The sequence below is a fragment of the Bos javanicus genome, chromosome 13 (assembly GCF_032452875.1).
Source record: "Bos javanicus breed banteng chromosome 13, ARS-OSU_banteng_1.0, whole genome shotgun sequence".
Lineage (NCBI taxonomy): Eukaryota > Metazoa > Chordata > Mammalia > Artiodactyla > Bovidae > Bos > Bos javanicus.
Window position 1 is genome coordinate 1,326,188 of NC_083880.1, and position 27,719 is coordinate 1,353,906.

At 38.7% G+C, this 27,719-nt stretch overlaps 1 protein-coding gene across 2 annotated transcripts in view; it reads left to right on the plus strand.

Annotated features, from left to right (window-relative positions):
* Nucleotides 1–27,719, plus strand: part of PLCB1 (phospholipase C beta 1) — an 857,319-nt gene that overhangs the window by 538,168 nt on the left and 291,432 nt on the right. The window lies entirely within an intron of this gene.

Here is a 27,719-nt window from a genome sequence, read left to right on the forward strand (position 1 = left end):
CTTTGCCCTGCTTCTTTCTGTACTCCAAGGCCAAACTTGCCTGTTATTCCAGGTACCTCTTGACTTCCTACATTTGCATTCCATTCCCCTATAATGAAAAGGACATCTTTTGGGGGTATTCTTTCTAGAAGGTCTTTTAGGTCCTCATAGAACTGATCAACTTAAGCTTCTTCAGCATTACTGGTAGAGGCATAGACTTGTATTACTGTGATATTGAATGGTTTACCTTGGAAATGAACAGAGATCATTCTGTCATTTTTGAGATTGTACCCAAGTACTGCATTTCGGACTTTTTTGTTAACAGTGATGGCTACTCCATTTCTTCTAAGGGATTCTTGCCCACAGTAGTAGATATAATGGTCATCTGAGCTAAATTCACCCATTCCAGTCCATTTTAGTTCACTGATTCCTAAAATGCAAATGTTCACACTTGCCATTTCCTATTTGACCACTTCCAATTTATCTTGATTCGTGGACCTAACGTTTCAGGTTCATATGCAACATTGCTCTTTACAGCCTTGGACTTTACTTCCATCACCAGTCACATCAACAACTGGGTGGGTTTTTTTGTTTTTTGTTTTTTGTTTTTTTTACTTTGGCTCTGTCTCTTCATTCTCTCTGGATTTTTCAGACCATCTCCAAGGTAAAGAAATGCAAAAGGGCAAAATGGTTGTCTGATGAGGCATTACAAATAGCTTAGGAAAGAAGATAAGCTAAAGGCAAAGGAGAAAAGGAAAGATATACCCAACTGAATGCAGAGTCCCAAATAATAGCAGGGAGAGATAGAAAACGTTCCTCAGTGATCAGTGCAAAGAAATAAAGGAAAATAATAGAATGGGAAAGACTAGAGGTCTCTTCAAGAAAATTAGTTACCAAGGGAACATTTCATGCAAAGATGGGCACACTAAAAGACAGAAATAGTATGGACCTAACAGAAGCAGAAGATATTAAGAAGAGGGGCAAGAATACACAGAAGAACTATGCAAAAAGATCTTCATGAACCAGATAATCACGATGATGTGGTCACTCACCTAGAGTTAGATATCCTGGAATTGTGAAGTCAAGTGGGCCTTAGGAAACATCACTAAGAACAAAGCTAGTAGAGGTGATGGAATTCCAGTTGAGCTATTTCAAATCCTAAAACATGATGCTGTGAAAGTGCTGCACTCAAGATGCCAGCAAATCTGGAAAGCTCAACTGTGGCACAGGACTGGAAAAGGTCAGTATTCATTCCAATCCCAAAGAAAGGCAGTGCCAAAGAATGCTCAAACTACCGCACAATTGCACTCATCCACGTGCTGCTGCTGCTAAGTTGCTTCAGTCATGTCCGACTCTATGCGACCCCATAGACGGCAGCCCACTAGGCTCCACTGTCCCTGGGATTCTCCAGGCAAGAACATTGGAGTGGGTTGCCATTTCCTTCTCCAATGCATGAAAGTGAAAAGTGAAAGGGAAGTCGCTCAGTCGTGTCTGACTCTTAGCGACCCCATGGACTGCAGCCTACCAGGCTCCTCCGCCCATGGGATTTTCCAAGCAAGAGTACTGGGGTGGGTTGCCATTGCCTTCTCCGCATCCACATGCTAGCAAACTAATACTCAACATTCTCCAAGCCAGGCTTCAACAGTACGTGAACTGTGAACTTCCAGATGTTGAGCCAGATTTATAAAAGGCAGAGGACCCAGAGATCAAATTGCCAACATCCACTGGATCATTGAAAGAGCAAGAGAGTTCCAGAAAAACATCTACTTCTGCTAAAGCCTTTGACTGTGTGGATCACAACAAATGGTGGAAAATTCTTCAAGAGATGGGAATACCAGACCACTTGACCTGCGTCCTGAGAAATCTGTATGCAAGTCAGGAAGCAACAGTTAGAACCAGACATGGAACAACAGACTGGTTCCAAATTGGGAAAAGAGTATGTCAAGGCTGTATATTGTCACCTTGCTTATTTAACTTATATGCAGAATACATCATGCAAAATGCCGGACTGGATGAAGCACAAGCTGGAATCAAGATTGCAGGGAGTAAGTAAAATCAATAACCTTGGATATGCAGATGTCACCACCCTTATGGCCGAAAGTGAAGAGGAACTAAAGAGCCTCTTGATGAAAGTGAAAGAGGAGAGGGAAAAAGTTGACTTAAAACTCAACATTCAGAAAACTAGATCATGGCATCTGGTCCCATCACTTCATGGCAAATAGATGGGGAAACATTGGAAACAGTGAGAGACTTTATTTGGGTGGGCTCCAAAATCACTGCAGATAGTGACTGATCCATGAAATTAAAAGACACTTGTTCCTTGGAAGAAAAGCTATGATCAACCTAGATAGCATATTAAAAAGCAGAGACATCACTTTGCCAACAAACGTCCATCTAGTCAAAGCTATTGTTTTTCCAGTAGTCATGTATGGATGTGAGAGTTGGACTATAAAGAAAGCTGAGCACCGAAAATGGATGTTTTTGAACTGTGGTGTTGGAAAAGACTCTTGAGAGTCCCTTGGACTGCAAGGATTTCCAACCAGTCAATCTTAAAGAGTATCAGTTCTGAATATTCATTGGAAGGACTGATGTTGAAGTTGAAACTCCAATACTTTGGCCACCTGATATGCAGAACTGACTCATTGGAAGATACCCTGATGCTGGGAATGATTGAAGGTGGGAGGAGAAGGGGATGACAGAGGATGAGATGGTTGGATGGCATCACCAACTCGATGGACATGAGTTTGAGTAAGCTCCAGGAGTTGGTGATGGACAGGGAAGACTGACGTGCTGCAGTCCATGGGGTCACAAAGAGTCAGACACGGCTCAGTGACTGAACTGTACTGAAGACCTGATTTTTTTTTTTTAAACTTTACAATATTGTATTAGTTTTGCCAAATACCGAAATGAATCCGCCACAGGTATACCTGTGTTCCCCATCCTGAACCCTCCTCCCTCCTCCCTCCCCATACCCTCCCTCTGGGTCATCCCAGTGCACCAGCCCCAAGCATCCAGTATCGTGCGTCGAACCTGGACTGGCGACTCGTTTCAAACATGATATTATACATGTTTCAATGCCATTCTCCCAAATCTCCCCACCCTCTCCCTCTCCCACAGAGTACATAAGACTGATCTATACATCAGTGTCTGTCTCTTTTGCTGTCTCGTACACAGGGTTGTTGTTACCATCTTTCTAATTTCCATATATATGCGTTAGTATACTGTATTGGTGTTTTTCTTTCTGGCTTACTTCACTCTGTATAATAGGTTCCAGTTTCATCCATCTCATTAGAACTGATTCAAATGTATTCTTTTTAATGGCTGAGTAATACTCCATTGTGTATATGTACCACAGCTTTCTTATCCATTCATCTGCTGATGGGCATCTAGGTTGCTTCCATGTCCTGGCTATTATAAACAGTGCTGTGATGAACATTGGGGTACACGTGTCTCTTTCCCTTCTGGTTTCCTCAGTGTGTATGCCCAGCAGTGGGATTGCTGGATCATAAGGCAGTTCTATTTCCAGTTTTTTAAGGAATCTCCACACTGTTCTCCATAGTGGCTGTACTAGTTTGCATTCCCACCAACAGTGTAAGAGAGTTCCCTTTTCTCCACACCCTCTCCAGCATTTATTGCTTGTAGACTTATGGATGGCAGCCATTCTGACTGGAGTGAAATGGTACCTCATAGTGGTTTTGATTTGCATTTCTCTGATAATGAGTGATGTTGAGCATCTTTTCATGTGTTTGTTAGCCATCTGTATGTCTTCTTTGGAGAAATGTCTATTTAGATCTTTGGCCCATTTTTTGATTGGGTCATTTATTTTTCTGGAGTTGAGCTGTAGGAGTTGCTTGTATATTTTTGAGATTAGTTGTTTGTCAGTTGCTTCATTTGCTATTATTTTCTCCCATTCTGAAGCCTGCCTTTTCACCTTGCTAATAGTTTCCTTTGTTGTGCAGAAGCTTTTAAGTTTAATTAGGTCCCATTTGTTTATTTTTGCTTTTATTTCCAATATTCTGGGAGGTGGGTCATATAGCACATGCAAAATAAATATTTCTTTGAGAATAAGCTTGTGGATTTTGTGAAGATTTGGGGTTCTACCATAAGGTTGATAAACAAAATTCCTCACCTTACTCAGGTAGTAAATGGGCCTCAAAATATAATCATCTCTAGCTTAAAATAAAAGGATATACCCATGGACAAACTTGTTTCAGCCCCAAAAGGACTTTATCATGCTCACCTTAAATTAGATAGCTCTATATTACCATGCGACATTTGCTAAATATCCAAGTGAAATATTTTCCTGATGTTTAGAAAGTGATACTTTGATTAGTAGAGTGGTTGTTGCATGAGACACTAATGCTTTTCATATGAAGCTTCAAAAACACAGTTTATAAAAACATAAACATGAGCCATTTGGCATAGGGAAATGCACACTGTAGAAACTCAAATATTTTCTGAATAAATAAGTAAATGAGGGTTAAAAATTTTTTAAACTAGAGGTAGTTATTTGGGGTTCCAAACAAAGCTTTGTTTTATTTAAAGATTCAAATATTTGAATGAATTCAATTTTCACTTAATCATAATTGTTGATCAATTGTACAAGAGTGGTGAACTGTATATTTGTTCCTAAAATGTTTTGAAATATAAATAGATACCCTAATCTTTTAAATATACCCTAAAGAACTGACCTCAGCATTCCTAGGACTTTTAAGTTTAGGGAAATTTAAATACCTTTCTCTGATTCCTTTCCCAATGAGAGAAACTTTATTGGTTGATAAGTGTTCTTTTCCTCCAACTTTTTTGCATTTTTTCATTCATTTACAGAGCAGGCTGGGCAGTAGAACAAAAACAATGTTAGTTACTGGGGATTAGATTCCCAGTAGATAGACATCAGATCAGAGCAGATCAGATCAGATCAGTCACTCAGTCGTGTCCAACTCTTTTCGACCCCATGAATCGCAGCACGCCAGGCCTCCCTGTCCATCACCAACTCCCGGAGTTCACTGAGACTCATGTCCATCGACTCAGTGATGCCATCCAGCCATCTCATCCTCTGTATTCCCCTTCTCCTCCTGCCCCCAATAGGCTGTGACTATATATTTCCCAAAGAATTTAGTCCTAGTTTGAACATTTTTATCTGTGGCTTAGAGCTTAAGAATGAGGAGATGGACAGTTTAGAAGCTCCTCAGCATTTGAAAAAGTGGGAGTGGTGAGGATTAGCCTAAAGGAGTTGTCATTGAGCCAGGCTAACAGTATACATTAAAATTCTAAAGTAATTAGCCTCCAATTAAAATAAATAAATTTATATTTTAAAAATAAAATAAATTAATTTTTTTAAAAAAGCTGTGGTTGTTATAAATGCTGACCACAAGGCATCTTCCTAGTTAGCCTCCATTGTTTTAAGCATCTTCTTTCCCTTCAATTCACTATTAGTCCAAGAAAACTCTTCAGTTACCAAGAATAACTATATTTTGACGCCTTCTCCAAAAACACTAAATTCCATATTTACTCATGTCTTCTGTCTGAGACATAGAGCCGATTTTTTCACAGCATAGTGGAGGTACACAGATACTTTAGGGGGCACCTGAGTGAACATTTGTATTCTCACACCAATTAATTCATCCCAAGAATATTCTCACCATTATAAAACATGAACAATTGCACCCTTTCCTGTGCTCATGAACAATCGCACCCTTTCCTGCCTCCAACCAGACCCTGATAATTATTAATCTACTTTCTTTCACTATAGATTTGACTATTTTAGAGATTTAATGTCAGAGAAGGCAATGGCATCCCACTCCAGTACTCTTGCCTGGAAAATCCCACGCACGGAGGAGCCTGATGGGCTACAGTCCATGGGGTCGCTAAGAGTCGGACACGACTGAGCGACTTCCCTTTCACTTTTCACTTTCATGCATTGGAAAAGGGAATGGCAACCCACTCCAGTATTCTTGCCTGGAGAATCCCAGAGACGGGGGAGCCTGGTAGGCTGCCGTCTATGGGGTTGCACAGAGTCGGACATGACTAAAGCAACTTAGCAGCAGCAGAGATTTAATGTAAACAGAATCATACAATACATGGTCTTTCATGACCTGATTCTTTAGCTTAGCATAATATTTTCAAGATTCACCCATACTGTGCTGTGTAAAATACTTTGTTGCTGTTCATTGCAGTATACTATTTCACTGTGGAGACAGACCAGCAGATGGACATTTACTTTGTTTCTACTTCTTAGCTGTTTTGAATGTTGCTACTATGAGTTTTCATGTACAAGATTTTGTTTGTACATGTTTTTATTTCACTTGGATGACTACATAGGAGTGGAATTGCAGGATCACATGATCATGTTATGTTTAGCAACTTGAGGAACTGCAAAGCTATTTTCAGTGACTGCAGGATTTTCCATGGCCCCAGCAGTGTATCTATCAAATTTCTTATCATAGAGAATTTACAAATATTTTCTCTCCATCTATCACTTTTTACTTTTATGGTGTTCTTTGAAGCACAAAGTTTTCAGTTCTGATGAAATCCAAATTATCTCTTTTTTCTTTTGTTGCTTGTGCTCTCAGTGTCTAAGAAACCAGAGCTGAATCAAGGATTACATAGATTTTTCTTCTAAAATTTTTGTAGCTTTATCTTTTACATTTCAGTCCAGTTCAGTCACTCAGCGATGTCCAACTCTTTGCGAACCCGTGGACTGCAGCACACTAGGCTTCTTTGTCCATCACCAACTACTACAGCTTACTCAAACTCATGTCCATTGAGTTGGTGATGCCATCCAACCATCTCATCCTCTGTCCTCCCCTTCTCCTCCTGCCTTCAGTCTTTCCCAGACTCACTGAGTCTTTTCCAGTGAGTCAGTTCTTCACATCAGGTGGCCAAAGTATTGGAGTTTCAGCTACAGCATCAATCTTTCCAATGAATATTCAGGACTAATTTCCTTTAAGATGGACTGGTTGGATCTCCTTGGGACTCTCAAGAGTCTTTTCCAACACCACAGTTCAAAAGCATCAATTCTTTGGCACTGAGCATTCTTTATAGTCCAACTCTCACATCCATACATGAATACTGGAAAGACCATAGCTTGGACTGGATGAACCTTTGTTGGCAAAGTAATGTCTCTGCTTTTTAGTATGCTGCCTAGGTTGATCATAGCTTTTTTTCCAAGAAGCAAGTGTCTTTTAAATTCATGGCTGCAGTCACCATCTGCAGTGATTTTGGATTTAGTGATTTTACATTTAGATCTCTGAGTTATTTTGAGTTAATATTTTTTAATATAGTGTAAGTTTTAGGTACAACTTCATTATGAGCATGATAATAAGTTTCATTTTAAAATACTGTATTTTAATTTAAGAAATTTGACAACCAAAAAAGAAAAAAACCTTAAATGAAAGCTAAACTATAAGCATCTAAGAAATATATCATATTTTTAAGCTTTATAGAAAAATCAGTCTATGTTCCATATCACTGAGGGAATTTATACCTAAATTTTTACTTTATTTTAATTTTAATTTATAGAGGGCTGTGGCAGAATATAACCCTCTATATTCTTGAGAAACCTGTACGAAGGTCAGGAAGCAAGTTAGAACTGGACATGGAACAACAGACTGGTTCCAAATAGGAAAAGGAGTACGTCAAGGCTGTATATTGTCTCCCTGCTTATTTAACATATATGCAGAGTACATCATGAGAATCCCTGGGCTGGAAGAAGCACAAGCTGGAATCAAGATTGCCAGGAGAAATATCAATAACCTGAGATATGCAGATGACACCACCCTTATGGCAGAAAGTGAAGAGGAACTAAAAATCCTCTTGATGAAAGTGAAAGTGAAGAGTGAAAAAGTTGGCTTAAAGCTCAACATTCAGAAAACGAAGTTCATGGCATCTGGTCCCATCACTTCATGGAAATTGGATGTGGAAACAGTGGAAACAGTGTCAGGCTTTATTTTGGGGGACTCCAAAATCACTGCAGATGGTATTTGCAGCCATGAAATTAAAAGATGCTTGCTCCTTGGAAGGAAAGTTATGACTGACCTAGATAGCATATTAAAAAGCAGAGACATTACTTTGCCAACAAAGGTCCATCTAGTCAAGGCTATGGTTTTTCTGGTGGTCATGTACGGATATGAGAGTTGGACTATGAAGAAAGCTGAGCGCCGAAGAATTGATGCTTTTGAACTGTGGTGTTGGAGAAGACTCTTGAGAGTCCCTTGGACTGCAAGAATATCCAACCAGTCCATTCTAAAGGAGATCAGTCCTGGGATTTCTTTTGAAGGACTTATGCTAAAGCTGAAACTCCAATACATTGGACACCTCATGCGAAGTGTTGATTCATTGGAAAAGACTGATGCTTGGAGGGTTTAGGGGCAGGAGGAGAAGTGGACGACAGAGAATGAGATGGCTGGATGGCATCACTGACTTGATGGACATGAGTTTGAGTGAACTCTGGGAGTTGGTGATGGACAGGGAGGCCTGGCATGCTGCAATTCATGGGGTCGCAAAGAGTCGGACATGACTGAATGACTGAACTGAACTGATGGTGGAATAGGGAAGTACATATATATATTTGTGTGTGTGTGTGTGTGTGTGTGTGTGTGTGTGTGTGAAGCTGTGTATTAGTGCATAATTTTATTTTAAAGTAAAAGCCCTTGTGTTTTAAAGGTTAGAATATGTATGCAAGATGGCCTCATCAGACTCTATCTTCTTGAGCTATTAGTTATGAAATAAAGAAAGAGTTCCATGTACTCATTTCATTCACATCAAGTTACCTTGTTGTCTATCTGATAATGTTAGAAGCCTCTATTAAGGCTTTATTTTAATAATAAAATTATGAGTTCCTCAATTCCTAAAAACATGATTTCCATATATTTTTCACTTGTAGAAGCTATAAAAACAACTTTTTAATGAGGACTAGGATTACCGTGAAAGCTAATAACATGAACTGGAAGTAATTTTATTGGTCAAACACAGCTTAAGGAGTTTTATTGGCTGCGTGTGCAGAAAGCACTGACCCTTTGATCAGCATTCCAAGTATTTCTACTGGTGTTTTCAGAACAGTTCCTTAGCATTATTCATGTGTCTGCGAACTCTTAAGAGCTATAGTCTTGAGACAACTTTTTTTCTGTTGATAAACCAACCAGCTTTATACATGTGGAATCTAGAAAAAAATGGCATACATGATCTGATTTGCAAAGCACAATTAGAGACACTGATGTAGAGAACAAATATATGGATACCAAGGGAGAAATAGTGGGGATGGGAGGAGTTGGGGGATTGGGATTGACACATATACACTACTACGGATAAAATAGATCTGAGAACAGACTGTACAGCAAGGGGACGCTACTCAATGCGCTGTAGTGACCTGGATGGACAGAAGTCCAAAGGGAGGGGTGTGTGTATACAGTTGATTCATTTAGCTGAACAATAGAAATGAATGCGACAGTGTAAAGTGACTGTACTCCAGTAAAAATTAATTTAAAAAGAAGATAAACCAACCAGCTTTAAAGCTGGTTTTAACTTCCTTAAATATAGTCGGTGGCCTTCTTCAGTGCTCCCAAAACATTTCTCCCATTACATGCTAAGCGTCTATGTACATTTCTCCTCTACCTGATTATCAGAACCTTGAGAGCAAAGAGTATGCCGTGATACTAACATAGCACTAATACAGAGCAAACTCCGGGAGATGGTGAAGGAAGGGAAGCCTGGGGAGCTGCAGTCCCTGGGGTTGCAAAGAGTTGGACATGACTGAGTGACTGAACAACAAAAGTATAGGGAAGGAAAATAGAAGCATAAAGTTTGTTAAATTAATGGAGAGAGTACAACTGAAAGAATACCTCAAAAAAGCATTTTTGTGATTAAAGCTCTCAGAATATTGATTTGTACATAGGTGAATCAGTTCTTATACTAATGGTCACCAGAAGTAAATATTCACATTTTTCCTGGGATTCTGTGATATAAAGATACAAAAAGCAGTTTTGAAGAAGGCTGACCAGAAGGCCTCATCTTTGTTGCTCACTGGATGGGCACAGTAGAGAAAAGGTGGTCTGTAAACCAAAGCTAGCTGACCCTCCTCAACCCAGTACCCTGTACATTCCAGGTCCTGTCTCCTCATGGCCTTATTTTCCGTAGCCAAGAGCCCTGTCCTCTACCATGACCAAGCGGAGTTCTAGAGTTGGAGGAGGCCCATCACCCTCTGCTTATAGATCCTGGAGGCATTACATGGAGCACCCTGCATTCCCTGAGTGCCCTGGGTTATCACAGACCCACTGAATGCCGCAGCTCTGCAGGTTACCACTGACCCCTCTGCCCCAGTTACAGCTGGGTCTCAGCATCTGTGGACCCCCGTAGCCCGCCCTGTGAGCTTTAAGCCCCTTCCTGGCAAAGCTTCATTATGCAAAAAGGAAACTACCAACTCAATTAATGAAAAAGCCACCCTTCCTTCTGAACAAAGGGCATTTTCTGAGATGATCTGGAGAAAGTTACCTTCTGTTAAAGACCTTCCAGGAAGAACGTGAGGGTCCTACATGGATGGTGCATTCAAGTATGTCAGCCAGACAGGTTAGGGCTTCACAAAGAAGTAGAAGTGAATCTGGATGTGAGGTGGGTGCCTGCAAGGCCATTCTATTTGCTTTCTTTTTAACCATAAAGCAATGAAGGTTGAAACTGTGAATATTGGCTCTACTGCATGTACTAAATATCTAAATATGAGTCTCTTTATTTCTCTAAAAGAAAAAAGATGTTTAAAGGTCTTCAAGTTATGTCCAATACTATGTTGAATTTGTAATCTCTCCTGAACATGATAAAGCTGTGTGCCACACACATAGGAAAAACAGCAGTCATGTAAAATGACCACTATCAAGTATTTTTTTTCAGCATCCCATCTAATGCTTAAAAGCTGTGTATGTGCATACATGTATATATTTCAAGTACTCAGGTATTAGAGCATGATTATTACAGAGCCATTTCAAGGACTTCTAGAAGTATATTCAACAATAATGACATTTGGGTACTGACTTCAGGAACATTAGCTGTATTCATTAAACAACCCTATGGGTATTGCAATAACCTCAAAGGGGAAATTCAGAATGTATGCTCACAGACTGCTCCCTTCTATACTAATATGTAACCTTCAGTCAATAGCATAAGATTCTCTTACAAAGTCTAACATTTGTGAATCCCCATCTATCAATGGAAAAGAAAATGGTAGCACAAGTTCCCATTTAAAATAAAACTTGATTTTTAGTTTTTTTAAAAAGCGTTTTCCTCATTTTATTTTTCTTGTTATTACAGTAATGTATTAAGAATGCATTATTCTTGTAAACATTTTCAAATTACAGAAAGGATAGAGAAAAAATAAATTCTTATAAACTGATTATTTCTGTAATATCACACATGACAATATATCAGAAAATAAATGAAAAGACTGAAAGATATGAATATCAGAATCTGAAAATTTTCTATCAAGGACAAATGCATCATGACAAGCATTTATGACAAATGGCACATTTGGAAAAAAAATATTGCAACATATATACCAGGCAAAGTGTCAATAAAAGCAAAATCTTCTTATAAATTAACCAGAAAGAGAAGTATCCTACTAGAATGAGATAACAGCCTGGACAAACAGTTCATACTATAAAAGACATCTGAATAGCCAATACATAGATAGATACTTATCCTCACAAATAATTTTAAAAACAAAATAACAATATTTTGTCTTTCTTCCAGTAAACTATCAAAGATGAAATTGCCAACAACCCGTGTTTGAGACCTCATCAGGCATTTATGGAGTTATAAACTAGTAAAAACTTGAGAGGGCATCTAGCAATATGCCTCACAGTACAGATCATGTATTGCAGATACCCATGACCCTACCTCAAACAGATCTTCAGTCAAGTACATGATAATGTAGATACAAAGATGTTTGTTAAAGTATTGCTTATAAAAGTAAAACCTATCCAGTGATGAAAGACATACTAAATAAATCATGGTACATTTATATAACGGAATATCGTGGGGTCACTTCCTCAGTGGCTCACTGATAAAGAGCCAACGTGCAATGCAGGAATTCTAGAATTGTCCAGGCAAGAATTCTAGAGTGAGTTCCCATATGCTTTTCCTGGGGATCTTCCAAACCCAGGGATTCAACCCAGGTTTCCTGCATTGCAGGCAGGTTCTTTACTGACCACCAGGGAAGCCCCAAGTATTCAGTACTTGAATACTAATTGTGGCTAATGCAACCCTACTGGACAGCAGAGACACATAAGAGTGCCGTCAACACAGAAAGTTCTATCAGGCAACACTGATCTAGAAAGGTGCTTTCCGATGTATTTTTAGTGGTTGCTTCAGGCTGGTGGAATTTACAGCTAATTTAGTTTCATTACCCTTTTCTGAATTAGTTGACATTTTATGAGTATGCAACATCTTCACATTCAAAACTTATTTTCATTTGAAAAAAATAGCATCTCACAATGTAGGCCTGAGCACTGCTAATACTGGGTTTGCCAAAAAGTTCATTAGAGTTTTTCTGTAACACATGATGGAAAAGCCCAGACAAACTTCTTGGCCAACTCAATCAGTTCAGTTCAGTTCAGTCACTCAGTCATGTCCGACTCTTTGCAACCCCATGAACCACAGCAAGCCAGGCCTCCCTGTCCATCACCAACTCCCAGAGTTCACTCAAACCCATGTCCATTGAGTCGGTGATGCCATCCAACCATCTCTTCCTCTGTTGTCCCCTTCTCCTCCTGACATCAATCTTTCCTAGCATCAGGGTTTTTTCAAATGAGTCAGCTCTTCACATCAGGTGGCCAAAGTATTGGAGTTTCAGCTTCAACATCAGTCCTTCCAAGAACACCGGGGAATGATCTCCTTTAGAATGACTGGTTGGATCTCCTTGCAGTCCAAGGGACTCTCAAGAGTCTTCTCCAACACCACAGTTCAAAAGCATCAATTCTTCTGTGCTCGGCTTTCTTTATAGTCCAACTCTCACTGGAGAAACCATAGCCTTGATTAGATGGACCTTTCTAGGTAAAGTAATGTCTCTGCTTTTTAATATGCTGTCTAGGTTGGTCATAACTTGCCTTCCAAGGAGTAAGTGTCTTCTAATTTCATGGCTGCAATTACCATCTGCAGTGATTTTGGATCCCAGAAAAATAAAGTCAGCCACTGTTTCCACTGTTTCCCCATCTATTTGCCATGAAGTGATGGGACCAGATGCCATGATCTTAGTTTTCTGAATGTTGAGCTTTAAGCCAACTTCTTCACTCTCCTCTTTCACTTACATCAAGAGGCTCTTTAGTTCCTCTTCATTTTCTGCCATAAGGGTGGTGTCATCTGCATATCTGAGGTGACTGAGATTTCTCCTGGCAATCTTGATTCCAGCTTGTGCTTCCTTCAGCCCAGCATTTCTCATGATGTACTCTGGATACAAGTTAAATAAGTATGGCAACAATATACAGCCTTGATGTACTCCTTTTCCTATTTGGAAACAGTCTGTTGTTCCATGTCCGGTTCTAACTGTTGCTTCCTGACCTGCATACAAATTTCTCAAGAGGCAAGTCAGGTGGTCTGGTAGTCCTATCTCTTTCAGAATTTTCCACAGTTTATTGTGATCCACACAGTCAAAGGCTTTGGCATAGTCAATAAAGCAGAAATAGATGTTTTTCTGGAACTCTCTTGCTTTTTTGATGATCCAGCAGATGTTGGAAATTTGATCTCTGATTCCTCTGCCTTTTCTAAAACCAGCTTAAACATCTGGAAGTTCATGGTTCACATATTGCTGAAGCCTGGCTTGTAGAATTTTAAGCATCACTTTACTAGCATGTGAGATGAATGCAATTGTGTGGTAGTTTGAGCAATCTTTGGCTTTGCTTTTCTTTGGGATTGGAATGAAAACTGACCTTTTCCATTCCTGTGGCCACTGCTGAGTTTTCCAAATTTGTTGGCATATTGAGTGCAGCACTTTCACAGCATCATGTTTCGGGACTTGAAATAGGTCAACTGGAATTTCATCACCTTCACTAGCTTTGTTTGTAGTGATGCTTCCTAAGGCCCACTTAACTTCACATTCCAGGATGTCTGGCTCTAGGTGAGTGATCACACCATCGTGATTATCTGGGCCATGAAGATCTTTTTTGTACAGTTCTCCTGTGTATTCTTGCCACCTTTTCTTAATATCTTCTTCTTTTGTTAGGTCCCTACCATTTCTGTCCTTTATCGAGCCCATCTTTGCATGAAATGTTCCCTTGGTATCTCTAATTTTCTTGAAGAGATCTCTAGTCTTTCCCATTCTATTATTTTCCTCTATTTCTTTGCATTGATCAGTGAGGAAGGCTTTCTTATCTCTCCTTGTTATCCTTTGGAACTCTGCATTCAAATGGGTATATCTTTCCTTTTTTCCTTTGCTTTCCTCTTCCCTTCTGTTCAAAGCTACTTGTAAGGCCTCCTCAGACAGCCATTTTGCCTTTTTGCATTTCTTTTTCTTGGGGATGGTCTTGTTCCCTGTCTCCTATACAATGTCACAAACTTCCATTCATAGTTCATCAGGCACTCTGTCTATCAGATCTAGTCCCTTAAATCTATTTCTCACTTCCACTGTATAGTCATAAGGGATTTGATTTAGGTCATACCTGAATGGTATAGTGGTTTTCTCCACTTTCTTCAATTTCAGTCTGAATTTTGCAATAAAGAAGTGAAGATCTGAGCCACAGTTAGCTCCTGGTCTTGTTTTTGCTGACTGTATAGAGCTTCTCCATCTTTGGCTGCAAAAGATATAATCAATCTGAATTCAGTGTTGACCATCTGGTGATGTCCATGTGTAGAATCTTCTCTTGTGTTGTCGAAAGAGGGTGTTTACTATGACCAGTGCATTCTCTTGTCAGAACTCTATTAGTCTTTGCCCTGCTTCATTCTGTATTCCAAGGCCAAATTTGCCTGTTACTCCAGGTGTTTCTTGACTTCCTACTTTTGCATTTCAGTCTCCTATAATGAAAAGGACATCTATTTTGGGTGTTAGTTCTAGAATGTCTTGTAGGTCTTCATACAACCATTCAACTTCAGCTTCTTAAGCGTTACTAGTCAGGGCATAGACTTGGAAATCCTTGATATTGAATGGTTTGCCTTGGAAATGAACAGAGATCATTATTAATATCATGTGTATAACTTCTTAGAGTTGCTCTTACATATAATATTGAATCATAAATATGACTTCTAAATGCTGCATAAAATTCCATTCTATGTGCTTAAGTGATTTTTGTTTTATATGTTCACTTGAAATACCACTAAATTACTTAAGAGTTTTGCAAATCACTTGCATTTTGTAAAATGAAATTCATAATAAAGACACTAATTCATAGTTCTTTTGTTATAGTTACATAAATATCTAATATATCACACTTTGAAGATGCTTTGTTTATTCTAAATCAGTATTCAAAATGACCCTCTTAAAATATAATGGGCTTAGAAATCAGTTTGTTTGATAAAGTGCCTTATAATTCAATCATCTACTTCCACTAACTAAATGTAACAATGCAGAGAAATCTTTGTTAACATCTGTCTTGCGGGGAGACCTATTCAAAATGTGTCACCTCTCTTTAAGCCATTTAAAAATTGTTCTTTAAATGTATATACTTCATTTGGCTTCCTTAGGCTACATTTTGATAAATATAAAATGCTTTTAATGATATGAACCAAAGGAAAAAATATATATTTGACAGGTTAAAGAACAATGACCTGAAATCCATGGAAGAGGAGAAAGTAACAAATCCATTTGACATCTTGCTCTGCAGGTTGTTTTGCTGTATTTAGGATCTAATCCAGGATAAACCTGAAGTCAGGGGCTTTGTTTCTGTAGCCATTCTCTGGTAGAGAGGACTCTGGCAATCAGATTCCTTCACAAGGAGGAATGATCTCCAAGGCACCTCAGACTGGCGTATTAAAAACCCAGTTCATGACCGTACCATCTACTCCCCCCAGACCTAAATTTGTTACTGGTTATTAAACATAGCCATTATCATAAATTCAAAAAGATGAATTTACAAGCAAAGAAATTATATTAAAAACAAAGGTAATAAATGCTCAAAACATTGCTTTCTATGTATTGTGTTGTATTTTGTGATTATCTGTGATCTTGAGGCTATCTGTAGCTCTTATATCTGTGCAGTGAAATATTATATAATAGCGTGCTGCTGTACATCTCTTTCCACGTCTGACTTCAGTGATGTTATTCAGGCAGCTCGCATTTGCTGTGGTGATAGTATTCGCACTATGAAAAGCAGGAAATGCCACAACTATGACCCCCACAGGGCTGTGGGAGCTTTCTTCTTGTTTGCTTGCTTGGGTTTTGTTTTTGTTTTTGTTTCTTTTTTACCTTTGAAACCCTTAAACATGTACCAGCATACCATGAGAGGCGACCGATTTCCGCATGCGTGTGTGTTGTTTCTGTTGTGTCCACTCTTTCTGACCCTATGGACTGTAGCCCACCTGGCTCCTCCGTGGAATTCTCCAGGCAAGAATACTGGAGTGGGTTGCCATGCCCTACTCCAGGGGATCTTCCCCACCCGGGGATTGAACAAGCATCTCTTGTCTCCTGCATTGGCCGGCGGGTTCTTTACCACTAGCACCACCTGGAAGCCCACCCTATTCATGGTTCAGTGTAATCTATTTTTGTCCTTAATTGTTGAAATTTGCCAACAATGCTAGGAAATCACTGGACTGAAATGAAACTCTGAAGAAATCTTCCAGTATTGTCTAAAGCATACTTTGCACGAAAAATAGTGAATGGGAATCATTAAAGAAAAAAAAAAAAGGAAAGTGCGTGAATCAATCCTCTTGATTCCATTTTATATACTGCTCTATTTTTGAGCCCCCAAGTCAGTTTGTTATGAATTAATCATAAAGCAAATATTTGAATGAATTAATTAGAGAACTCAAGAAGTGGAATAATTTGAGCTAATCCTTGACAATAGGATGGTTTCTCTTGATATGAAACTGGGTTACTTTAAAATTCATTCTAAAACAGTCCATGCATTAAATGTTAATCTTCTTAAGATGATGTCAAAACATTTAGTTTGCCAGTTTCCAAAGGATTTAAAAAATCCCCCAGGGCCTACTTTGATAGAGAAGAGAAAAGATGACTGAAAAGAGTGGGAAGGAGCAGAAAAGATGAAAAAGAGGATAAGTGATATTTGAGAACAAAGTTAAAGTAAATGACTTTAAAAGTGATCAAGCGCTGCTGGTAAAACTGGTCAACCACCTGTAAAAGAATGAAACGAACACTTTCTAACACCATACACAAAAATAAACTCAAAATGTATTAAAAATCTAAATGTAAGACCAGAAACTATAAAACTCTTAGAGGAAAACATAGGCGAAACACTCTCTGACATAAATCACAGCAAGATCCTCTATGACCCACCTCCCAGAGTAATGGAAATAAAAGCAAAAATAAACAAATGGGACCTAATTAAACTTAAACACTTTTGCACAATGAAGGAAATTATAAACAAGGTGAAAAGACAGCCTTCAGACTGGGAGAAAATAATACCAAATGAAGCAACCAACAAAGAATCTCACAAATATACAAGCAGCTCATGCAGCTCAATACAAGAAAAATAAACGAGCCAATCAAAAAATAGGTCGAAGAACTGAACAGACATTTCTCCAAGGAAGACATACAGATGGCTAACAAATACATGAAAGGATGCTCAACATCACTCATTATCAGAGAAATGCAAATCAAAACCACAATGAGGTATCATCTCACTCCAGTCAGAATGGCTGCTATCAAAAAGTCTACAAACAATAAATGCTGGAGAGGGTGTGGAGAAAAGGGAACTCTCTTACACTGTTGGTGGGAATGCAAACTAGTACAGCCACTATGGAGAGAAGTGTGGAGATTTCTTTAAAAACTGAAAATATATCTGCCATACAACCCAGCAGTCCCGCTGCTGGGCATTCACTCCAAGGAAACCAGAATTGAAAGAGACACGTGTACCCCAATGTTCATCGCAGCACTGTTTACAATAGCTAGGACATGGAAGCAACCTAGATGTCCATCTGCAGACAAATGGATAAGAAAGCTATTACTTATAAGAAAACTATTACTCAACCATTAAAAAGAATGCATTTGAATCAGTTCTAATGAGGTAGATGAAACTGGAGCCTATTATACAGAATGAAGTAAGTCAGAAAGCAAAACACCAATACAGTATATTAATGTATATATATGGACTTTAGATGGGCTTCCCTGGTGGCTCAGAGGTTAAAGCGTCTGCCTGGAATTCAGGAGACCCAGGTTTGAGAAAGATGGTAATGATGATGCTATAAGCGAGACAGCAAAAGAGACACAGACGTAAAGGACAGACTTTTGGACTCTGGGGTAAGGCGAGGGAGGGATGATTTGAGAGAATAGCATTGAAACATGTATATTACCATATGTGAAATAGATCGCCAGTCCAAGTTCGATGCATGTGACAGGGTGCTCAGGGCCGGTGCACTGGGATGACCCTGAGCGATGGGATGGGGAGGAAGGTTTATATAAATAAACATATATATAAATATATATATTTGTAACTAAATATTTATAAATATTTACATATATTTATCTACTTTGTGACTTACCAAGAAAGACATATATTTATATTTACATGCATATATTTACAGCTTCTACCTTTGTTTAACATGTTCTGGTGCCCTTAAGAAATTAAATTATCCAGTAGATGCCCCCATATTGTATTTCATTTTCAGGCTATTGATTTCTTTTTCAAGTATTGATTTCTTGTTATGTGCTGCCCTGAGCACTTAACATATAATTATTCATTTATTCCTGTAACAAAGAAACTGAATCACAGAAGGGTTAAGAAAACTCAAGAAGTTGCATTACTTTTAACTGGCTTACTCAAAACTCAGTCAGTGAAACAGGATACAATTTCCACAGTCTCCCTCCAACTGTCAGAAGTCCTTAGCATCTATGCTAAGCACTCAGATTTTCCAGAAATGGCAAAGGGAGCATTGTTTGTGTTTGTCATTAGTAGGGAATTTTTGGACCTTCTTTTTTTATATGCTTAATTTAAACTTATGTTCTGAGGTTTCAGAAACCCCGTGGGTGCCCTCTAACTGTGTCAAATAAGGAGGCAGATCCCACAACAAAATAGGAAAAAAAAAAAAATCTAACCAATAAAGGACTCATGGCCTAGAGACAACTTAGTAAACATTATCTGCATTCTTTTAACAAACAGGGCTCATTATTCTAAAACTTGGGCACAGTGATATTGAAACTTACCCAGAAGCAGCTCACACACACAAAGCTGAAGCGGACTACATGTCACCTTTCTATGGTGGATTTTAAACAGGAAGGAAGATACGAGGGCTAATTGCCTGATTTGCACAGACCACGAGCCCTCAGGACGTGTGGCTCTTCATGCATTGGAGTGGAAATGACTGTGCATATGAATTTAGCTGAGAGTTAGGTGGTGGCTGCATGTGTCAAAGAAGGCCATGGGGAGAGTTTGAGGAATGAATGACAAGCTGTCTATACTTTAGAATTTTTCAGTTTGACAAATACTGACTAGATGTGGTGGAGGAAACTGACTACTTTTCCCACTGACTTTTCGAAAAAAAACAACTGCTATATATTTCATGCATTTGACATTCCATAAAGATGATTGACAGGCAGGCCTGGCGTGCTGCAGTTCATGGGGTCGCAAAGAGTCCGACACGACTGAGCGGCTGAACTGAACTGAACTGAAAGATGATTGTGCTAATAATGATTGAACTTCGCTGTTTAGCCTCCATTCTTTCTGAACAAGACAAGAGGCGCCATTAGACCATATTTCTTTCCTATTTTAATTTCACATTTGGATTATTTTATATTTTAAGGAGCTGCCTAAAATATCACTACAAAACATGACTTGAATGGATGCCAGTTTATTTAAGTTTGTTCTGCCATCTGAACTATTTGCTCAATTTTTATACCAACTCCATCAAATTGTATTTATATTTATATTTCAACAGTTTGTTAGTCTTTAGCTCAATAAAATAATATCTGGCATCTTCAAGGCACTTTATTTTGGATGGATATGCATAGCCGGGCCAACTAAACTTTCTCTTCACCACTGAAAGATTTCTTTACTCGTACATGGAAGTCTCCCATGTGCGGTGGAGATTGTATGCAACTTCATCACCACTATACCCAAACAAGCTATGATAATGATAATGCCTCTGTAAGATAAGAAGGTTGGTACCGCTCTTTTTCTTTCTAGTATTTGCTGATAGTCACTTTTCTTTGCTATAGTCAGTCTATTCTCACCTAACTCTTCCTTCTATCTAAAAGAAAAGCTGAAAATATTCAAGCTCCCCCATTGTCACTTACAGGAAAAAATGAATAAACAAACATCCACCTGGGCTTCCCAGGTGGTAGTAGGGGTAAAGAATCCACCTGCCAATGCAGGAGACATAAGAGATGCAGATTCGATCCCTGGGTCGGGAAGATCCCCTGGAGGAGGGCATGGCAACCCACTCCAGTATTCTTTCCTGGAGAATCCTAGGGACAGAGGAGCCTGGGGGTCTACAGTCCATAAGGTTGCAGAGTCAACCACATTGAAGCAACTTGGCGTGCACGCACAGCTCGCACGTACTCCAAGTCTTCCCCTCTGTGGAGGGGGGTGTTCAGGGCTCGGCATTTTGGTGTTCAGTCCATGCACGTGGTGAGTGTTTATCCAAAAAGGCTTGCTGGCTGTGTGAGCTAAAAACTACTGGTACATCCTGAAGAAGAGAATGGTATTCCTCATGACATTTGATTCATTCATCTATTTTTTTTATTTTCCAAAAGTCAAAAATTAAATTCATGACTTTTATGGAAAACCATCCTCAGCATAAGTTTATATCTTTCTTTCACAACAGAGTTAAATAAAGCATAAACATACTAACGTCATTTTAGTTTAATAATTAATCTATCTCTTTCATTTCTGATTGCTGTACTGAGTTTTAATAGACTTTTACATACCTGGCTTTTATGTAAATGATGAATTAAAGTTACATCCATTTAACTGTAATTCGGATTGAAAACGCTGTATTAAGTGATAGGAATGAAATTAGCCTAATATGTAAGTTGCCTCCATAAGCCTAACATCCAGTCAAGATGTATTTTATGGGGATAAAAAATGAGTGAGGTATGTTTTCTGCACCAAGAATGTTTTCTTGTGTCAAAATGAAATCTAAAGGTATTGAAAAGACTTGTTATTTTGTGAATATCTGAACTACAAATAGTTTTTCTTTAAAAGTCATATAAATCAAAGAATGAATGTTGAAACTGGAATTTGACTGTTTTAAAAATCATCCTTTAGCTTGTGATGTTCTCTTTTATTAATTTCAACCATGTTGAATGATATAATTATAGTAACACACACTATCTCAGGTGTAGACTAGTCTTGACTTTTTCAGTTGCCTTTTACCTGGAAATGGGAATCATTAATCTGAGCAGTTTAGCTTTCTTTGCAGTAGAACTGAAGTAATTTAATCATGAATCCTGATGATTGAGAGAAAATGAGTTTATTTAGTCAGACAGTCTCTATTTTGTAACTTTTATGGCAACAGAGATGATCCAGCACTTAACTTTAAAAGTACATTTAACTGCCAGGAGTCTTTGTTGGTCTGGCTAATTCCAGCTGTGGAGACATCATGAGGGCTCTTCTCTGGGGAGAGTAGGCCTGAGTGACAGATTCCTGAAACTAGAAATTCCAAGTTCACCTCACCTGATTTTTTTCTGAGCTATACTCTTTCAGGCTCTGCAACAGAGAAATTTAATATTTTTATAGAGTTGTGGAGATGGCATGTTTTTTTCTTTGTAAAAATTGCAAAGAATGTTTATCATTTCAGAAACTAAGAAATATGTCTGAATCTCGTAGTAACCCATGTAGGTAAATCCTTTTCTGAAAACTGGTCAGGAGATTCCATCAATGAGAAGCAAGATATAAATTTCCTTAGTAGAATAGGTTCTGGGGAGGGGTTTTATGCAAATTGTCTGTAGATTTTTGTTATTGTTACAGCATAGTTTTATTTTGTTTGTTTTTGAAATGCAGCCACTCATGTCCCCAGATCTGAGAAACAGTCCCCCAGAGACAACCATAGTTTAGACATGCTTATTTTATTTTTTGTTTGTTTTTATTTATTTGTTTGTTGGTTGTGCTATGCGGATCTTTGTTCCCAAACCAGGGACTGAAACTGGCCGGGCAGTGAAAATGCCAAGTTCTAGCCACTGGTGCCAGGAACTCCCTAGACACGTTTACTTTCAGGCTGTTCCACTTAGAAGTTTCTGCAAACACTGGATGCCTTTGATCTTTATTCTTCCAGATAATTTCCCTCTTTTGCCTACTCTCCTAGGATTTCCTCTGCGGAAAACAATAGAGGGCAACTTTTGGTACTTGAAAGGATCAATATCTTTTTCGAAAATACCCTTCACATATCAATCTGCTCAGGAATGAAGAATGAGGCTTGAAGCCACCACATCGGATTGAGCTGTTGTGTTCAGAATGAGAAAACTTTTAGAGTTTAGGGGAAAAGAAAAGTGAAGTCATGTCTTCAGGAAGGCATTTCTAATATAATCAAGTTTGGTGTTGATAAAAATGAAATAGATGAAGAAAAGGGTCAGTTTTAAAGAGAAATAAAATCATTAAGGATGGAAAAGAAAGATACAGTTTAAAAATTCTGATCCATCACCAAGAAAGGGTATTAGAAAGAAAGTTGCTTCTTATATATTTAAATGATTTCTCTGTTTACTTTCAGAACTACATGACTCTAAACTAGTGAGGTTTCCCTTGAAAAAATAGTTCCAAATGTCTTGCTTCTCCAGTTCATGCTCAATAATCTTCTTTTCATTTATTGTATAATTGTTAACTGGCTTCCCTGGTGGCTCAGCTGGTAAAGAATCTGCCTGCAATATAGGAGACCTGGGTTCTATCCCTGGGTTGGGAAGATCCCCTGGAGAAGGGAATGGCTACCCACTCCAGAATTCTGGCCTGGAGAATTCCATGGACTGAATAGTCCATGGGGTTACAAAAAGTCATACATGACTGAGCAACTTTCACTTTCATCTCAGATACATAGAGATATAATAATAAATCCTCAAATAACTACCCCTCATATTCAATCATCACTGTCATTTGCCAGCCTGCATTATCCTTGCAATCCTAGATATCACTTCTAAATACTTCATTACAGAATTTTAGTTACATAAAACCAATAGCTTTTTAAAATATATATGGACAGTCATTAGTGGGAAAACTTAATGGAAATTCCACAGAGTCATCTTTCTTATAAATTCTGTACCTAACAGTATTGTTAGAGAGAGTGGGAATTCTAGAAGTCTTTCCAGAATTATTTTCTATTCTGGGCACATTCTTTGGATGCTTTCTACTTGCCTATTTCTCAAGGGAAATTCTAATGAATCCATGAATCAATCAACTATTGATTGATTTAATCAATATTCAACTATTGATTTAATAAGTGGGCAAAAGTATTTTTAATGGACATGTGAATCAGGCAGGAAAGTGTATAGGAGGAAGAGAAAATACTTGAGAGAGAAAAGAGCCAGAGGATAGATCACGTGGCTCTCACTGAAAGGAAGGAACGGTACAAAGTCAGAGCCCTTTCATTTCCCCAAATTGTCCCGTTCAATGTAGAAATAAGGATATCAATGAACGCTACAATCACTAGAGATTTATAATTACAAGTTTCAGGTGGTTTCTGAGGATTATAATTTTCTTCAAGTACACACAAAACAATTTAAGTACTGATCAATGTGCTTTCTCTCTGAACCTCGCCTCAGTGGTGTTCAAAACCTGGATGCAGTTAATTGTTTCACAGAACAGCTGGTATCATTCTTTAATCAGCCTTCAGAAAAAGTTCATTCTTTCTGAACATTTTTCCTTAATCTTACATTAATGGTAAAGTGATAAAAATTTCCCGTTTTGCTAGGTTTGTTTGTTTAGCATTTTTTTTTACTGTATTCCTTTCCTTTTCTAGGTCATGCAAATTATGTTTTTGTGATAGCGTTTGATCTTTCACAAAGACCTGATGTTCTTGATAAATTATCAACGTGTTAGTCAAACTGAAGTTTCTATTATATTGAGTGCAGCTTTGAAATGAAATTTTCTCTCTTCCTAAATTACCTGAAAGGGTTCCTCTTCATGCAGCCAAACAGAGGAGAAAGTTTATTAAGTAAAGGGAGAATTAATGTCACCAAATAAAATAACTCACCTGGAAAGATATTGCTTTCTTCTTTTTTGTTTGTTTGTTTTTATAGTTCTCTATTTCTTTACAAGGGTGCTGTGTATAAAAACCTCAGAAAGGAGATCAGAATAACCAGCCTAAGTCATTAAGCTGTGTTGATCCAGCATGTAGCTAAATAAATAAGAGTGTAAGTTATTCCTTGCTCAGAAGCTGGCTGCAAATTTGCTAAGTGATTCATTTGAGGCTAATTTTCTGCATGACCCTCTCATTTTCTTCAGGACCTGTCTTATGGAAGGAAAATAAATTCAGCCAAACCAACAGAGCACTATGGTAGATTTTATTATGAATTCAGAAACTTTGGAAACATCCTTTTCCCAGCAGGTCTAGGTCTCCAAAAGATACATGCTTCTGATTTCCTAAAGAACATCTGCTCTGCAAAGACTGCAGAATTTCTCTATGTCCAAATCCCAGTATTTGTGAGACTAGAATAGAGATACCAAGGGAACATTTCATACAAAGATGGGCATAATAAAGGACAGAAATGGTATGGACCTAACAGAAGCAGAAGATATTAAGAAGAGGTAGCAAGAATACACAGAAGAACTATACAGAAAAGATCTTAATGACCAATATAAGCATAATGGTCTGATCACTCACCTAGAGCCAGACATCCTGGAGTGTGAAGTCAAGTGGACCTTAGGATATATCACTAAGAACAAAGCTAGTGGAGGTGATGAAATTCCAGCTGAGCTATTTCAAATCCTAAAAGATGATACTGTTAAAGTGCTGCACTCAGTATGCCAGCAAATTTGGAAAACTCAGCAGGGGCCACAGGACTAGAAAATGTCAGTTTTCATTTCAACTCCAAAGAAGGGCAATGCCAAAGAATGTTCAAACTGCTGCACAATTGCATTCATTTCACATGCTAGCAAAGTAATGCTCAAAATTCTCCAAGCTAAGATTCAACAGTATGTGAGTCAAGAATTTCCAGTTGTTTGAGCTGGATTTAGAAAAAGCAGAGGAACCAGAGATCAAATTGCCAACATCCATTGGATCATAGAAGAAGCAAGAGAATTCCAGAAAAAACATCTACTTCTGCTTCACTGACTGTATACTAAAGCCTTTGACTATATGGATCACAACAAGCTGTGGGCAATTCTTAAAGAGTTGGGAATACCAGACCACCTCACCTGCCTCCTGAGAAACCTGTATGCAGGTCATGAAGCAACAATTAGAACTGGACATGGAACAACGGACTGGTTCCGAGTTGGGAAAGGAGTACGTCAAGGCTGTATATTGTCACACTGCTTATTTAATGTATACTCAGAGTACATCATGCAAAATGCCAGGCTGGATATGTAGAAGCTGGAATCAAGATTGCCAGGGGAAATATCACTAATCTCAGATATGCAGATGATACTACCCTTATGACAGAAAGCAAAGAGGAACTAAAGAGCCTCTTGATAAAAGTGAAAAAAAAGATTGAAAAAGCTGGCTTAAAACTCAACATTCAGAAAACTAAGACCATGGCATCCAGTCCCATCACTTCATGGCAAATAGAAGGGGAAACAATGGAAACAGTGACAGACTTTATTTTGGGGGGCTCCAAAATCACTGCAGATGGTGACTGAAGCCATGAAATCAAAAGACGCTTGCTCCTTGGAAGAAAAGCTGTGACAAACCTAGAGAGAGTACTAAAAAGCAGAGACATTACTTTGCTAACAAAAGTCCATCTCGTTTATGGAAGTGAGAGTTGGACCATCAAGTAGCCTGAGAACCGAAAAATTGATGCTTTTGAACTGTGGTGTTGGAGAAGACTCTTGAGAGTCCCTTGGACTGCAAGGAGATCCAACCAGTCCCTCCTAAAGGAGATCAGTCCTGGGTGTTTAGTGGAAGGACTGATGCTGAAGCTGAAACTCCAATACTTTGGTCACCTCATATGAAGAACCGACTCACTAGAAAAGACCCTGATGCTTGGAAAGATAGAAGACAGGAGGAGAAGGAGATAACAGAGGTCGAGATGGTTGGCTGGCATCATGAGTTTGAGCAAGCTCCAGGAGATGGTGAAGGACAGGGAAGCCTGGTGTGCTGCAGTCCATGGGGTCACAAAAAGTCAGGCAAGACTGAGCAGCTGAACAGCAGCAGTCGCCTGTGCTGGCATCTTGTTGCGTCTCACAGCCGTGCTTTCTCCATTGCTGATGCTGGAGGCGGCCCGCGCTGCGCCCTCAGCTAGTTTCCTGACCCAGCCCTAGATGGCATTGCTGTGCTTTGATTCCGCCAGAACCACCTTTTTCATTTAAAATGTGTCCATGAGGAGAGGGATGAGATTTTTGCATTTCAATTCATGGGTTGATTGGAGGAAATCGAGGGAGAATTGTGACACATAAAAATGTGTTACTGAATGACAGAATGACCTTGACTGCAGAGGTCTTCCTTCCAGTTCTATTGAGATATAACTGACATCACCTTGTGGAAGCTTAGGTGTACAGCATGTTGGTTTGTTACACTCATATGTTGCAAAATGGTTACCAGCAGAGTGTTAGCTAACACCTCCATCACCTCACATAATTATCACTTCTTTTCTTCTGGTAAGAGCATTTAAGATCTACTCCCCTCCTATTTTTCAAGTATGTAATATAACATTATCAATATTAATTATAGTCACATGCTGGACAATAGATGTTCACACCTTATATCTGGAAATTTATACCCTTTGACCAGCATCTTCCCATTTTTTCCCATCCTCCAGTTCCTGGTAACCACCACTCTATAATCTCTGTTACTATGACTTCAGAACTTATAGATTACAGCTAAGTGATATCATGCAGTATTTGTCTTTCTCTTTCTGACTTCTTTCACTTACCATGAGACCATGAGGATCATAAATCTTGATCCAGAAATCCTTTCTCCACAGCCTTTGGGCAAATTGTTTCACCTCTCTGGACCTTTCTGTGGTGAGAGACTTCAAGTCATACCAATTTCTATTAAGAATAAAAGGCAACTTTGTCCTGAGAGTATCATACTAAGTGAAGTAAGCCACACAGAGAAAGACAAATATCATATGATATTGCTATATGTGGAATCTAAAAATATGATACAAATAAACTTATTTACAACGCAGTCATAGAAAACAAACATGGTTACCAAAGAAGAAAGGAGGGAGGAAGAATAAATTAGGAGCTTGGGATTAACATATACACACTAGATATTCTGTAATAATGTATGAGGGAAAAAAATCTGGAAAAGAATATATACATATGAAAAGTGAAAGTGTTAGTCACTCAGTCATGTCTGACTGTTTGCAACCCATGGACTTAGCCCATCAGGCTCCTCTGTCCATGGAATTCTCCAGGCAAGAACATGGAGTGGGTTGCCATTTCCTTCTCCAATGCATCAAAGTGAAAAGTGAAAGTGAAGTCGCTTAGTCATGTCCGACTCTTTGCGACCCCATGGACTGCAGCCTACCAGTCCGCTCCATCCATGGGACTTTCCAGGCAAGAGTACTG